The sequence below is a fragment of the Nicotiana tabacum genome, chromosome 14 (assembly GCF_000715075.1).
Source record: "Nicotiana tabacum cultivar K326 chromosome 14, ASM71507v2, whole genome shotgun sequence".
NCBI classification, from domain to species: domain Eukaryota; kingdom Viridiplantae; phylum Streptophyta; class Magnoliopsida; order Solanales; family Solanaceae; genus Nicotiana; species Nicotiana tabacum.
Genome location: NC_134093.1, coordinates 3,031,588 through 3,046,874, shown reverse-complemented (window position 1 = coordinate 3,046,874; position 15,287 = coordinate 3,031,588). Strand labels below are relative to the sequence as shown.

General features: G+C 41.8%; 1 pseudogene; it reads left to right on the top strand.

Annotated features, from left to right (window-relative positions):
- Positions 1 to 15,287, top strand: part of LOC142169192 (small ribosomal subunit protein uS3m-like) — a 52,156-nt pseudogene extending 36,869 nt beyond the window's left edge.

Here is a 15,287-nt window from a genome sequence, read left to right as displayed (position 1 = left end):
TTACATCGTATACTCGACGGAATGTTTTTGATGTTCTTCCTCGCCTATAATTATCCTTAGTTACTTACCTCCACGCCCTTGTGCTTGTAGGGTTGCTTATGGATTGATATTTTGACTGTCTTCCCAGTGGCACTCTCTTTTATTTTCGTAACACCAATACAGTACCTTTAACTACCCCAACTCCTATCTGAATATTTCTCAAGGATTACAATGTCAAAACTGCGAGACAGAATTCACCATATTGGATTTCACTATGTTTATCTTGCATGATCTGCTGATTTGTCTGTATCCTCTTGTCTAGCCATAACTAGGCTCTTCCTGAATCAACTACTAACTACTCGTTGGTCCATTCTCATATCTATATTCGGCGTAATCTCTCTTGGGATATGTCCTTTGTCTTAACTTACCTCTCGCACTGGATCCTTATGTATCAAGTATTCATTCGTACTTATTTATCAATAACATCCTCATCGGGAACCTTTCCCTGTCGTCGTGCTTGCGTAATGTTCTTCATCTTTGGAGTCTTTTCACATATTCACTGACTCTTACTCGCCTTGCGGTAATCCTTCTATATCAAGGATAATGAAATTTCTTACTCACGAGGGTGACACCTAGTGTAAGTGGAACACTTAGTCCCTTAAACTTAACTCTGCTCACAATGCTTGCTTTAGGGAAGCGTCTTCGTGAATGAACTTTAAAGGTATTCTTTTGTTGTCCATTCTATTATTGCCGGAACGCTATCTCTGAAATTCTCATGATGCTGACTATTATAAAATCCTTAAGAAATGTCAGCTAACGCTAATAATCTATCCACCATTTTGGGTTTCTCTAACCCCAGCTGGATCCTGATAACCCGTCCTTCTCTTAAACTATATCTGTTGGCTCCCATGGAGCATAACTGAGATGGATGTGCCAATTTTATATACCTCTGTTACAATTGAAGGTAACTCAAAATGCTTATATTTCTCTGCCTGAATTATAAATACTGATAATCTTCACTAATTGGGTACCTCGTACCCTTCTTCACCTTGCTTCTTTTACTTGTTGAAACTTGTATCTACCTTCTGATTCTCTCGTTGCTTTAAACCATATGAGTGGATAGATATTCATGCCTTAGGGCTCCTTATCAAGAAGCTTACACGTCTTAGTACACACATGATCTACTAAAGACCTCACATTTACTCATCATAAGCTTGATGAAAAATCGAGTTCCTCTGACTCAACTCTTCCATAACCATAGTCAATCTCTTACCAGCTGTCTTTCTAGATATAGGTATCGTTGTATTACGAATAAAATAGAATTTAGGAGTTTGAATTCTTACAACGGAGCTCTACGACACGATCTAGAGTAAGAAGAAAGAGTGACAGTCCTAAATGTCCTGTAGCCTCCTACTTATAAGTGTGGTGCACAACACACCCATAAACAAGACTCTACTAGACACGACTTGTAGACTCCCTAGGACAGAACTGCTCTGATACCACTTTGGGAGGGCCGCGACGGGCACCCGGTGCCTTACTCAACCGAGTACTAACGTAACATATCTTTCTTATCACACTATCATAGGTAAAGGATATAGAAGGGCCATCATGAGATAAATGGAATAAAACATAAGGGAATACTAGACATAAGATGACCCAACATGATATATAAACTTATACACGTGACATACGAGCCTATACGGCCGACATGGTCATTTGTATACTCACACCATAGGCCGACAATGCCATACAAGTATCCATATACATGACATATGTCTACAAGCCTCTAAGAGTACATAAATGTCATAAAAGTCTGGACAGGGCCCCGCCATACCAATCAATACATGTCCAAATCATACTGACCAAATAGGCAACTTCGGAGCAAGTGGAGTGCACCAACACCTTCCGCTGAGCTGATAGCCTACTAGGAGGACTGTCAACCTGTCTATCGGGACCTGTGGGCATGAAATGCAGTGTCCCCAGGCAAAAGGGACGCAGTAAAAATAAAGTACCGAGTATGTAAGGCATAAAAGAAACATGGTGTAAAGAACTCAACATGTAAGTCTGAATATCTCTGTGAATCATGAAACATTTATAATTTCATGCATATGCGTGTAAATGTCATGCCATGCATAGGTATATGAGTATATAATATCATCAAGCCTCTGAGGGTATCCCATTATATCATCTCGTCCTCTATGGGTAAAATCATCAACGTATACCAACTGATCAGGTGGTGGTACGTATATAATACCATAAAATTTCCCCATACCCCATATACATATAATATACACGTATATAACGCCATCTGGTCATGGGTAAATATACATGTATAAATGAATACAATGCATAAGAAGTAAGTCGATAAGATGTCTCGGATCATAAGATCAACATGCCTTCAGATAAACTTTATCAACTTACGTATTTTCTAAGACCCATGAACATACGATATAATAATAAGCCACACAGGGAATCAACAACATAGGCACCCCTAGTGCTTCTATGAATAGAGACATTTATGAAAGTTATGCGTTTGCTCGTTTCGTTTGTATCGTATGGATCATGCCAAAATGAAAGAAGGGATAGCCTTAACATACCTTTGTCGTTTACCTAACCACACGACGTCGGTTCATCCCGTTATAGTACTTCAATCTACGACAAACAATAAAGGACCATTGTTAAGCTTACGGAAGCTAGAACTCAACACAAATGAGTGACTAGCTCATCTACGAAATTTTGGACATCACCTCCCCTTATTCTTTTCACTTTCCTCAAATCCACAAACAAGAACAACATGTCCATAATGTCAACAAATATATATATATATATATAACCTCATATTCATTACAATACATCACCAAAACAATCCAGATCATCTCACCCAACAACCAAGTTCTAACTTCACTTTCCAAGCCTTCTCTTCTTAAAAACATATCAACCACAATAGAAATAGTATTATTAAGTTATTTCTACTGATTTCCAGCCATTAAACATCAAGAATTCAACTCCAAAATAGTCCAAAAACTACAACACTTCAACATGAAATTTAATTTACTTCACAAGTTTCCTTTATCAAATCAACTAAATATACATAGATGATCTTAAATACATATAGGAGAAGTTAAACCTTACCTTGGCGGTAAGAATACTCATCCAACTAAGCTTTACTTCAAGCTCAAATAAGCTCTTTACCCCAAACAACAAAGTAGAGAGATAACTAGGTGGCATTGATCTTCCAGGAGAGAAATCACCTTACCAACTTGTGGATTTGGTTTTGAACCCTAGGATAACTTTGAGAGAGATCTTGGGCTAATATTTTGGAGCTCTTTCACGTTGCAAGAGAGAGAGAGGGATTATGAATTATTTTCTAAGTGAAATTGAGATATATCTATGTTTATATGGCCCCACTAATGGGCTTGGGAAAATGGGTCTTGGGCTGCCCCAAGACTTGCCCATCTCTATCCTTTTCCATTCCCTTTTAATTTGATCCACAAGCTCTAAGTAGGAGATGCACCTACTTGTCACCTACTAAATCAAGTAGGTGATTCATGTTGGTCCTTTTTCCATTTTGAAACATGTGTCTCATCCTCATTAAATAATTTAGACATGAATCGAGTAGCTCAAGCAAGTAGGACGGAAAGTAAGTTGGTGAAGCAGGCACGTAGGGTAAGCAAGCAGCTCGTTTTTATTTGTCCAAAATCTCCTTTCTCACGTTTAAGTGCATTCGTCCTCAACTTAGTCATTTGTATGTTGAATGGAAATATGGGATGCAATATCATTAGATCACTTTATATACTTTCAAAGAGAATCTCATTTCCGAGCTTACATAAATTGACTTACGACATACTTTCACGTACGAAAATATGGAGTATGACAATTTTATGATTTCAAACTTCTGGGTATGTTTAGGCAAGACCTAGGGAGGCCCATATGCCCTTCCTATGATGCGCAAATGTCGTTTGGACTTGGAGAAAATGGCTGAAGCAGTAGAGCTTCTGGTGCAATCGCACCTGCGAGGAGCCATCCGCAGGTGCGAGCTCGCAGAAGTGAGTAACGACCGTAGAAGCGGTCTGGCATGGGCTGCCCAGGGTTCGAAGTGGAGCGTGGACCGCATCTGCAAAAGAGCAGGTGCGAAGAAGGCAACCGTAGAAGCGGGAAAGGCCGTAGGTGTGACACGTGCACCGCAGACGCAGGCTCGTAGAAACAGGCCATTATCTGCAGATGCGAAGTAGGCCAGCTGGGGGAGAGTCGCATTTGTGATGCTTTTTCTGCAGATGCAGAGCTTTAAAAGCGGCCGATTCCCCGCAGAAGCAGAAATCGCTGGAGGCAGAAGGGTCCATTTAATACGGGACTTAGGCCATTTTGGCTCATTTATTTCACTTCTTGGTTGATTTTTGGAGCTTCTTAGAGAGGGGTTTTCACCTAGCTATTGAATATAGGTAAATTCTATCCAATATAAGTTAAATACATAGATTATGGGTAGATTTTAACATGAAAAATTGTGAAAATTATGGGTTTAGTTGAAAAACCTAAGTTTTGATAAAAATGGGATTTAACCACGAAAATAATTATGAAGCTGGGTGAAAATGATATATTTGAGTTCGTAAGGTTATGGGTAACAATTATCTTAAAAAAATTGCGGAATCCGGGTATGTGAGCCTGGGGTGAATTTTAGGAATCTTCCAATTTGGGTTGGGTAATTACTCTAATAGTTAAATTATGAACTTTTGAACATGCATTGATTAATTTATATAACATTTGACTAGTTTCGGGTTGTTTGACACCGAGTTGAGGATTTACAGCATATTTGTGGATCGGAAGTGAGCTTGAGAACGAGGTAAGTCTCTTGCCTAACCTTTTAAGAGGGAATCATCCCCTTAGGTGTATTCTTTGTTGTGAATTACTTGTGTGGGGAGCTACGTACGCACTAGGTGACGAGAGTCCGTGCGTTGCTATATTCCATGATATGTCCAGGTAGTCTAAAATTTACACCATGCCTTGATTGTACGGTTATGTTTGTTATACATATTAATTGTCATAATTAAAGCTCAGATTTGAGATTTTAAGGTTGAAACTTTCAAATTTAGATTTCATATTTTTGGGAAGAATTGAGGAATATATAATAATTCTGAGAAATCAATGTCCACTCGCGTCGCAGGAATTTTCGCGAGCGAGGTAAACTTCTCTATTCTCATAGGAGCGGACCGTTCACCTCGGCAGGTTAATAGATGTATATTTGGTTCGTGTCGTTCAACCCTCGGTAGTGCACACAGTATATTTTTGGATCGGGCCGTATGACCTCAGCATAAATCGTGTGTGATAATACTCGGAATCTGATTACACTTGATATTATATTATGGCTTGTGAGGTTATAATTTATTTAATAATGACATAAATGGAATGGGGATTAGTAGGTGTTGGCTAGAGAAATTCTTGGAATTTTATCATCACTAAAGGAACCATTTATTCGCTGCTTGTTGTGGTGTTATTATTATTATTTCCATGTTCCATACCTGTTTATAATCCTGCATTTTATTAGTGGCCCATAGTAAGTGTCGATGTCGACCCCTCGTCACTACTTCTTCGAGGTTAGACTGGATACTTACTGGGTACATGTTGTTTATGTACTCATGCTACACTTTTGCACTAACCGTGCAGGATATGAGGCAGGTACATATGGTATTCATCCCAGCGCGCTCTCCTGATACTCCGAGACTTAGTGGTGAGCTGCTTCTGAGTCCGTTCTGCAGCACTTGAAGTCTCTCTTTTGTATTTACTTTCTGTCTATTCTACTTCAGACAATAGTTACTGTTTTGTATATTCTACTAGTAGCTCATACACTTGTGACACCAGGTCTTGGAATTATGCTAGTAGACATTTGATAAATGTTTTTGGGAATTTATTTTACCACACTTGTCCTTATAATTGCTCACACTTTATTTTTATTCAATTTCTCACCTCTCACTTATTTAATAATTAAAAATCAATTATTTCTAAAGTGTTAAAAAAATAAGTATATGGCTAGTACACCGTTAGCTTGCCTATCGGGACCATTAGCTTGCCCGGGCCCATGCAGATAGCGCGGGCTATTGCAGACTAAAATCTGGGACTCAGGCGAAATTCCATTTTTATGGCCCTAAAATGCCAAGAAACGAGGAACGGTCATGGCGGGGCGATGACTAATGTTCCTTGGGTCATTTTTGATAGGTCGACAAAATATTAGGTGATCCGGGCATGCAGATGGTGTAGGCTATAGTACACGAAAATTTGAGAATTGGGCGAAATTCTAATTTTATGGCCCTAAAACGCAAAGAAATGATGAACTGTCATGGCCAGGAGATTACAAATGTTCCTTAGGATGTTTTTGATGGACTGGAAAGTTTTTAGGTGATTTGGGTCCGGGCGCCATGGCCCATGCAGATGGCGTGGGCTATAGCATACGGACATCTGGGAATCAGGCGGGAAATCCAGTTTTATGGCCGTAAAATGTCAAAACATGAGCAACGGTCATGGAGAGGTGATGACTAATGTTCCTTAGGACGTTTTGGATGGGTCGACAAAATTTTAGGCAATCTAGGCTTGGCCGCTCAGGCCCAGGCAGATTGTGTTGGCTATAACACATGAAAATCTGAGAATCGGATGGAATTCCTATTTTATGGCAGTAAAATACCAAACAAATGAGGAACGATCATGGCGAGGAGATGACTAATGTTCCTTGGGATATTTTTTATGGGACGACAAAATTTTAGGCGATCCGGGTCAGGGACCAGGCCCATGCAGATGACAAGGGCTGTAGTACACACAAATCTAGGAATCGGGTGAAATTTAAGTTTTATGGACCTAAAACGCCAAACAATAATGGAAGGTCATGGCGAAGCGATGGCTAATGCTCCTTTCGGCCGACAAAATTTTAGACGATCCAGGTCTGGGCGTTCAGGCCAATGCAGATTGCGTGGGCTATATAACATACGAAAATTTGGGAACCGGGTTGAATTCCAGTTTTATGGACCTAAAACACCAAAAAACGAGGAACAGTCATGGCAAGGTGATAACTAATGTTCCTTAGGTCATTTTTGATGGTCCGGAAAAGTTTTAGCCGATTAGGATCCGGGCGTCCAGGCTCACTTAGATGGCATGCATACGATAATCTGTGAATCAGGCAGAATTCTTATTTTATGGCCCTAAAATGCCAAAAATGAGGAACTGTCATGGCGAGGCGATGACAAATGTTACTTAGATTATTTTTGGTGGGCTGGAAAATTTTTAGGTGATCCATTTCCGGCCGCCCAGGCACATGCAGATAACGTGGACAATAGCACATAAAGATCTGGGAATCAGGCAAAATTCCAGTTTTATGAATATTGTTCCTTAGGACGTTTGTGATGGACCGAAAAAATGTTAGGCGATCCGATTTTGGGCGCCCGGGCCCATGCAGGTGGTATGGGCTGTAGCACACGAAAATCTAGAAATTGAGCATAATTTCAGTTTTATGGCCCTAAAACGCAAAAAAAATGAGGAACGGTCATGGAATGGCGATGACTAATGTTCCTTAGGTCATATTTTATGGGCACGCAAAATTTTAAGCCATACGGGTCTGGGCGCCTGGGCTCACGGAGATGGCGTTCACACGAAAATTTGGGAATCACGAGTAATTCATGATTTATGGCCCTAAAATGCCAAATAATAAGGAACGGTCATGGCGAGGTGATGATTAATGTTCTTTATGTCGTTTTAGGTGGACCGGCAAAATTTTAGGTGATCCGTGTCCAGGCGCCCGGGCACATGCAGATACCGTGGGCTAGCTCACGAAAATCTGGAAATGGGACAGAATTCTAGTTTTATGACCCTAAAATGCCAAACGCAAGGAACGTTCATGGTGAAGCGATGACTAATGTTTCTTAGGACATTTTTGATGGGCCAGCAAAATTTTAGGCGATCTAGGTTCGGGCGCCCGAGACCGTACAGATGGCGTGGGCTAAAGGACGTAAAAATCTGGGAATCGGGCAGAATTTCAATTTTATAACCCTAAAATGCCTAAAAATGAGGATCAATCATGGCGAGACGATCTCTAATATTCCTAGGCCATTTTTGATAGGCCGGCAAAATTATAGGCGACCGAATCTAGGTGCCCGGGGCCATGCAGATAGCGTGGACTGTTAGAGATGAAAATATGGGACTCGGGCGAAATTTCATTTTTATGGCCCTAAAATGCTAAGAAACATTGAACGGTCATGGAGGGGCGATTAATACAGTTCCTTATGTCAGTTTTGATAGGTCGACCAAATATTAGGTGATCCGGGGTTGGGCGCCCGGGCCCATGCAGATGGCGTTGGCTAATTAGCACACGAAAATATAAGAATCGGGCAAAATTCTAATTTTATGGCCCTAAAATGCCAAAATACGATGAACTGTCATGGCCAGGCAATTACAAATGTTCCTAAGGCAGGTTTTGATAGGCTGGCAAAATTTTAGGTGATTTGGGTCCGGGCGCCCTGGCCCATGCAGATGGCGTGGGCTATAGCACATAAAAATCTAGAAATCGGGCGGAAATCTAGTTTTATGGCCGTAAAATGTCAAAAACTGAGAAACGGTCATGGCGAGGCGATGACTAATGTTCCTTAGGACATTTTTGCTGGGTCAACAAAATTTTAGGCGATCCGGGCTTGGCCACCCAGGCCCAGGCAGATTGCGTTGGCTATAGCACATGAAAATCTGAGAATCGGGCGAAATTCCAGTTTTATGGCCCTAAAATGCCAAAAAACGAGGAACGGTTATGGCGAGAAGATGACTAATGTTCCTTAGGCCCTTGTTTATGAGACGACAAAATTTTAGGCGATCAGAGTCCGGGACCCAGGCCCATGCAGATGACGTGAGCTGTAGTACACAAAAATCTAGGAATCGGGTAAAATTCTAGTTTTATAGACCTAAAACGCCAAAAAACAAAGGTCATGGCGAAGCGATGGCTAATGTTCCTTTCGGCCGGAAACGTTTTAGGCAATACAGGTCCGGGCGTCCACGCCAATGCAGATGGTGTGGGATATATAGCATACGACAATCTGGGAATCGAGCTGATTTCCAGTTTTATGGACCTAAAACACCAAAAAACGAGGAACGATTATGGCTAGGCGAAGACTAATGTTCCTTAGGTCATTTTTTATGGGCCGAAAGAGTTTTAGGCGATCAGGGTCCGGGCGTCCGGGCTCACGTAGATGGCATGCATACGATAATCTGTGAATTGGGCGGAATTCCTATTTTATGGCCCTAAAATGCCAAAAAATGAGGAATTGTCACACCGAGGTGATGAAAAATGTGCCTTAGGTCATTTTTGGTGTGCCGGAAAAATTTAAGGCGATCCATTTTCGGGCACCCAAGCACATGCACATAACATGGGCAATAACACACGAAAATCTGGAAATCAGGTGGAATTCTAGTTTTATATCACTAAAATGCCAAAAAAGAGGAACGGTCATGGTGAGGTGATGAATAATGTTCCTTAGGCCATTTTTAATGGACCCGTAAAATTTTAGGCGATCCGGGTCCGGGCGCCCGAGCCCATGCAGATGGTGTGGGTTGTAGCACACGAAAATCTGGAAATCGGGCGGAATTCTAGTTTTATGGCTCTAAAACACCAAAAAATGAGGAACAATCATGGAATGGCAATGAATAATGTTCCTTAGGTCCTTTTGATTAGCCCGCAAAATTGTAAGCCATACGGGTCCGGGCGGCCCGGCTCACGGAGATGGCGTGCATACGAAAATCTGGGAATCAGGCGGAATTTTTGATTTATGGCCGTAAAATGTCAAAACATAAAGAACAGTCATGGCGAGGTGATGATTAATGTTCCTTATGTCATTTTAGATGGGCCGGTAAAATTTTAGGCAATCCGTGTCCGGGCGGCCACGCACATGCAGATACCGTGGGCTATAACCCACGAAAATTTGGGAATCGGGCGGAATTCCAGTTTTATGACCCTAAAACGCCAAAAGAAAGGAACGGTCATTCCGGGACGATGACTAATGTTGCTTAGGATGTTTTTGATGGGCCGACAAAATTTTAGGCGAACCAGGTCCGGGGGCCCGAGACCATACAGATGGCGTGGGCTAAAGCGTGAAGATGTGGGAATGAGGCGGAATTCCAGTTTTATGGCCCTAAAACACCTAAAAAGGAGGAACGGTCATGGAAAGACGATGTCTAATGTTCCTAGGTCATTTTTGATAGGCTGGAAAAATTTTAGGCGACCGAATCTGGGTGCCCTGGCCTATGCAGATAACGTGGGCTATTGGAGACGAAAATCTGGGACTCGGGAGAAATTCCATTTTTATGACCTTAAAACGCCAAGAAACATTGAACGGTCATGGCGGGGAGATAACTAAAGTTCCTTATGTCATTTTTGATAGGTCGACAAAATATTAGGTGATCTGGGGTTGGGCGCCCAGGCCCATGTAAATGGCTTGGGCTATAGCACACGAAAATCTGAGAATCTGGCAAAATTCTAATTTTATGGCCCTAAAATGCCCAAAACGATGAACGGTCATGGCGAGGCGATTACAAATGTTCCTTATGCCATTTTGGATGGGTTGGAAAATTTTTAGGCGATTTGGGTCTCGGCGCCCTGGCCCATGTAGATGGTGTGGGCTATAGCACACGAAAATCTGGGAATCGGGCGAAACTTCAGTTTAATGACCGTAAAACGTCATAGAATGAGGAACGGTCATGGTGAGGCGATGACTAATGTTCCTTAGGCCATTTTTTATGGGTCAAAAATTTTTAGGCGATCCGGTCTTGGCCGCCCGGCCCCAGGCAGATTGCGTTGGCTATAGCACACGAAAATTTGAGAATCACGTGGAATTTTAGTTTTATGGCCCTAAAATGCCAAAAAACGAGGAACGGTCATGGCGAGGTGATGACTATTGTTCCTTAGGCCATAATTTATAGGAGGAAAAAGTTTTAGGCGATTCGGGTCCGGGGCCTAGGCCTATGCAGATGACGTGGGCCGTAGTACATGAAAATCTAGGAATCAGGTAAAATTCTAATTTTATGGTCCTAAAACACCAAAACATAAGGAAAGGTCATGGCGAGGCGATGGCTAATGTTCCTTTAGGCCGTTCTTTATAGCCGGCAAAATTTAGGCAATCCAGGCCCGAACGTCCAGGCCAATGCAGATGGCGTGGGCTATATAACACACGAAAATATGAAAATCGGGCTGAATACCAGTTTTATGGACCTAAAACACCAAAAAAGAGGAACGGTCATGGCGAGGCGATGACTAATGTTCCTTAGGTCGTTTTTGATGGGTTGGAAAAATTTTAAGCGACCAGGGTCTGGCCGTCCGGGCTCACACAGATGGCATGCATACGATAATCTGTGAATCAGGCAGTATGCCTATTTTATGGCCCTAAAATACCAAAAGAATGAGAAACGGTTATGGCGAGGCGATAACTAATGTTCCTTAGGTCGTTTTCAGTTGGTCGACAAAATTTTAGGCGATCCAATTCCGGGGCCTAGGCACATACAGATAACATGGGCAATAGCACACGAAAATTTGGGAATGAGGCAGAATTCTAATTTTATAGCACTAAAACACCAAAAAGAGAAATGGTCATGGTGAGGTGATGAATAATGTTCCTTAGGCCGTTTTTGATGGACCGGCAAAATGTTAGGTGATCCGAGTCTGGGCGCCCGGGAACATGCAGATGGTGTGGGCTGTAGCATACGAAAATCTAGAAATCGGACGGAATTCCAATTTTATGGCATTAAAACGCCAAGAAATGAGAAACAGTCACGGAGAGGCAATGAGTATTGTTATTAGGTCATTTTCGATGGGAAAACAAAATAGTAGGCGATCCAGGTCCAAGCGCACGGGTCCATGCAAATGGCGTGGGCTATAGCACACACAAATATGAGAATCGGGCAAAAGACAGGTTTTATGGCCCTAACACGCCAAAAATGAGGAACGGTCATGGAGAGGCGATGTATAATGTTCCTTAGGCTATTTTTGATGGGCTTGTAAAATTTTAGGCTATCCAGGTGAAGGCGCCCAGTCCCATGCAGATGGCATGCATACAAAAAATTGGGAATCAGGCGGAATTCTAGTTTATAAGATGTCGTGAAAGAAGCACAGTGGACGAGAGTGCTTCGACCGTGTCTCCGGGAAAAGTTGAATGAAGATATCATTAATGCGAGGTGCATGATTCCAGGACGAGAAACCCGGGCAACCATTCCCCAACGTGCCAATCGCTAGCGCATCCATGGCCCTGGTGCCCAGCTCAGCTGGAGAGGCCCAGCCTAATCTGAGAAGTGCTAATTCGGTTCGGATAGACTTCATTCAAGAATGCCACTACCCCGAAAATCAATAAGAAAACAAGTGCTAAGTTTCAGATCAGTGAATAAACCAAAAGAAAATAAGTGACCTTTCTCGCTCAGCGCCTAAATCGCACTATGCTCCGCTTCAACAAATGAGAGTTTTCGGTGGAACCGGTGAACCACGTGAGATGGTTTGATGCGTGGGACAGAGGGCTCGTAGTACCTGCTAGCGCAGTTATGCAGTGGAAGGGAAGCGGCCTAAATCTACCCCCTTCTTTTTTTCTTTGAAAAAAGCAGTAAGGAGTAAGGAGATTAAACTCTCGGATGAGACTAAGAAGCTACCGACTGTTCCGACGCGTCCTTGACCTATTTTGATTAAGACCAAAAACCTATCTCTAAAATGGAGCCTAGTTTAAGCTGTCAATCAAGTGATGATTGAATGAAAGAAAAACCACTAGTAGGGATATGGATGGAGTCTCGCTCAGTAAAGAGAGTTGTAGGATTCATAAAACAAGAGCCTTTACTTTCAAATGACAACTGCTCTTCCTACCGTGAGGGCCTTGAAAAAAAACCGCCCCCGCCCGATCAAGTACATGTTGCTTCGCTGGTAGGCCTACTTAGGTTAGGGTTCCAAACCTCAGTTCTTACCAACATCCGGTGTGTAATCTATATCTATCTAGCAAGAACTTGGTCAAATAAGAATCATTGATTCCCTCTACTGTCAGTTTCTTGATCATTCATTGCGTTCGTCCAATGCTCCTTTCTCATCTCAAACCATAACTACTTTGAACATTAGGGAAGATAAGGGAAGACCACCTAAGCGAAGGGACCAAAGGAACTTTGACTTATCCGAACTGAATGATAGCGGCTTAAATCGTTGCCTATCACGAGTAGCCTCGCTCCTTGATCGGGAGGGAGGAGCATCTCAAAGTATGGGGCAAATGATGTTGCATTTTGACTTTGTCTCACGGGATCCACCACAAGTTGGGTTTTAGAGCCGTGTGATTGGTGATTATCCAGCATAGTTCGGAGAGCACTTTTAGTCTGCGCTGGTGAATGCAAGCCCCCTATCAAGCAAGAGGGAAGTGGCTATTCCCACGGCGGAGTCACCATTGACTCTATTTACTATTATTGTAAATCAGTGTATCAAGATGTCAATCAAAGATCTTATTTCGGTTCGATACGTCCACCTACGAGACTCACCTTTGCCTTTCCTTTGGGAAAGTCGAGCCGATCAGATGTCTTCATTCAAGCAATGATATAGAATAAGAACAAAATGAAGTGAAAGGTCAGGGGCATGGAAAAAAGTTGAGTCGATCAGGCTCCACGATTGGGAGAAGCAAAACAAAATCAAGATTTGGCCGAAAAAGAAGCAAGGCGATGGATACCATGACCGATCACCATCGATAAAGAAGAATCTTTCTAAATCACTTTGTGTTAGTGGGGTTTTCAAGCATCCAAAATACACAGGGATTGAAAATGACATAGCATTCCTGATAGAAAATGACAACTCCTTCAAAAAAACAAATTTATTCAAGTTCTTTTTCCCAAAGAAGTCCCGCTCGACCACCTGACGAGTCATCTACTTAAAAGGACCCTCCCCACAGTCTGCCCTTCCTTGAATTATTCGGTTATATAATACTTATTGAATACAAAGAACAAAATTTATTTTGACCCCGTCGTAGTTCTCAATCATTTCGTGGCACCGGGCGTGGCTGAACCATCTACGATGGGGGGAGCTAATGCACAGGGAAGAAGCTTAGATAAAATAATACGTTCTTGCATCGCTTTTTTTGTAAAAAGCTCGACTAGAGAGAAAAAGTGTTTGGCCGAAGCCAAAAAGAGGGTGACCCACTTTATTCGCCAAGCAAATGATCTTCGCTTCACGGGAACAACAAAAACCACCATCTCGCTCTTTCCTTTCTTCGGTGCTACCTTTGTTTTCCAAGGGATGTTGTTAGGTTGTATAATAACTTTTTTTTAGGATGCTCGGGAACAACTCCTAGGTCAATTAAGGATAAAATGTTGGAACCTTATGGGTAAGGATAAGGTAATGTAATTGATAGAGAAATCCATAGACCTAAATAGGATAGGAGAATTAATGAGGGGAATAGAGATGATGATATAGACCATACTGAGAAACAGAAAAATTTCACACGGGCATAACTATTATTTGAACGAAGTGAAAAAAATGCGATCTTTGTTGACTAATAGAACAAACACTAATACCTTAATTGAATCGGTCAAGATAAAATCTTTTTATCAAAGTGCTTCTCCGATTGCTCAAGATATCTTTTTTCAACCGAGAAACAAAACAAGATTTTGTTCTTTTTTTAGTAAAACAGTGAAGGATATTCCATTAGTAATGAAAAAAGGGGTGGAGGGGATCTGTATGTATTGTTCAGGTGGATTAGAACGTATAGAAATATCTAGAACTGAATGCGGAAAGTATGGAAAAACATATCGTAATGTATTTAACCAGAAAATAGATTATGCTCCTATAGAAGTATCTACTCATTACGGAATATCAGGTGTCAAAGTGTGGATTTCATATAGTAAGAAAAAGGGACGTGCTATATCCAAAATATACAAAATATAGTAAATATCGTAAAGGAAGATGTAGTAGGGATTGCAAACGGGGCGGTACACAACTTGGTTTTGGAAGATATGGCACTAAAGGTTGTAGAGCTGGTCATCTTTCATTTCGAGCCATTGAAGCAGCGTGTCGTGCTATAATCGGAAACTTCCATCGTGCTATTAGCGGACAATTCCGAAGAAATAGTAAGATATAGGTAAGAGTTCTTGCAGATATCCCTATTACCGGGAAACCTATAGAAGTAAGAATGGGAAGAGGAAAGGGAAATCCTATGGGTTGGATGACTCGTGTGTCCAGGGGACAAATCCTATTTGAAATGGATGGTGTGAGCTTGTCAAATTCTCGACAAGCCGCTACATTAGCGACGCATAAACTATGTTCGTCATCCAACTTTGTTCAGTGGTCGTAA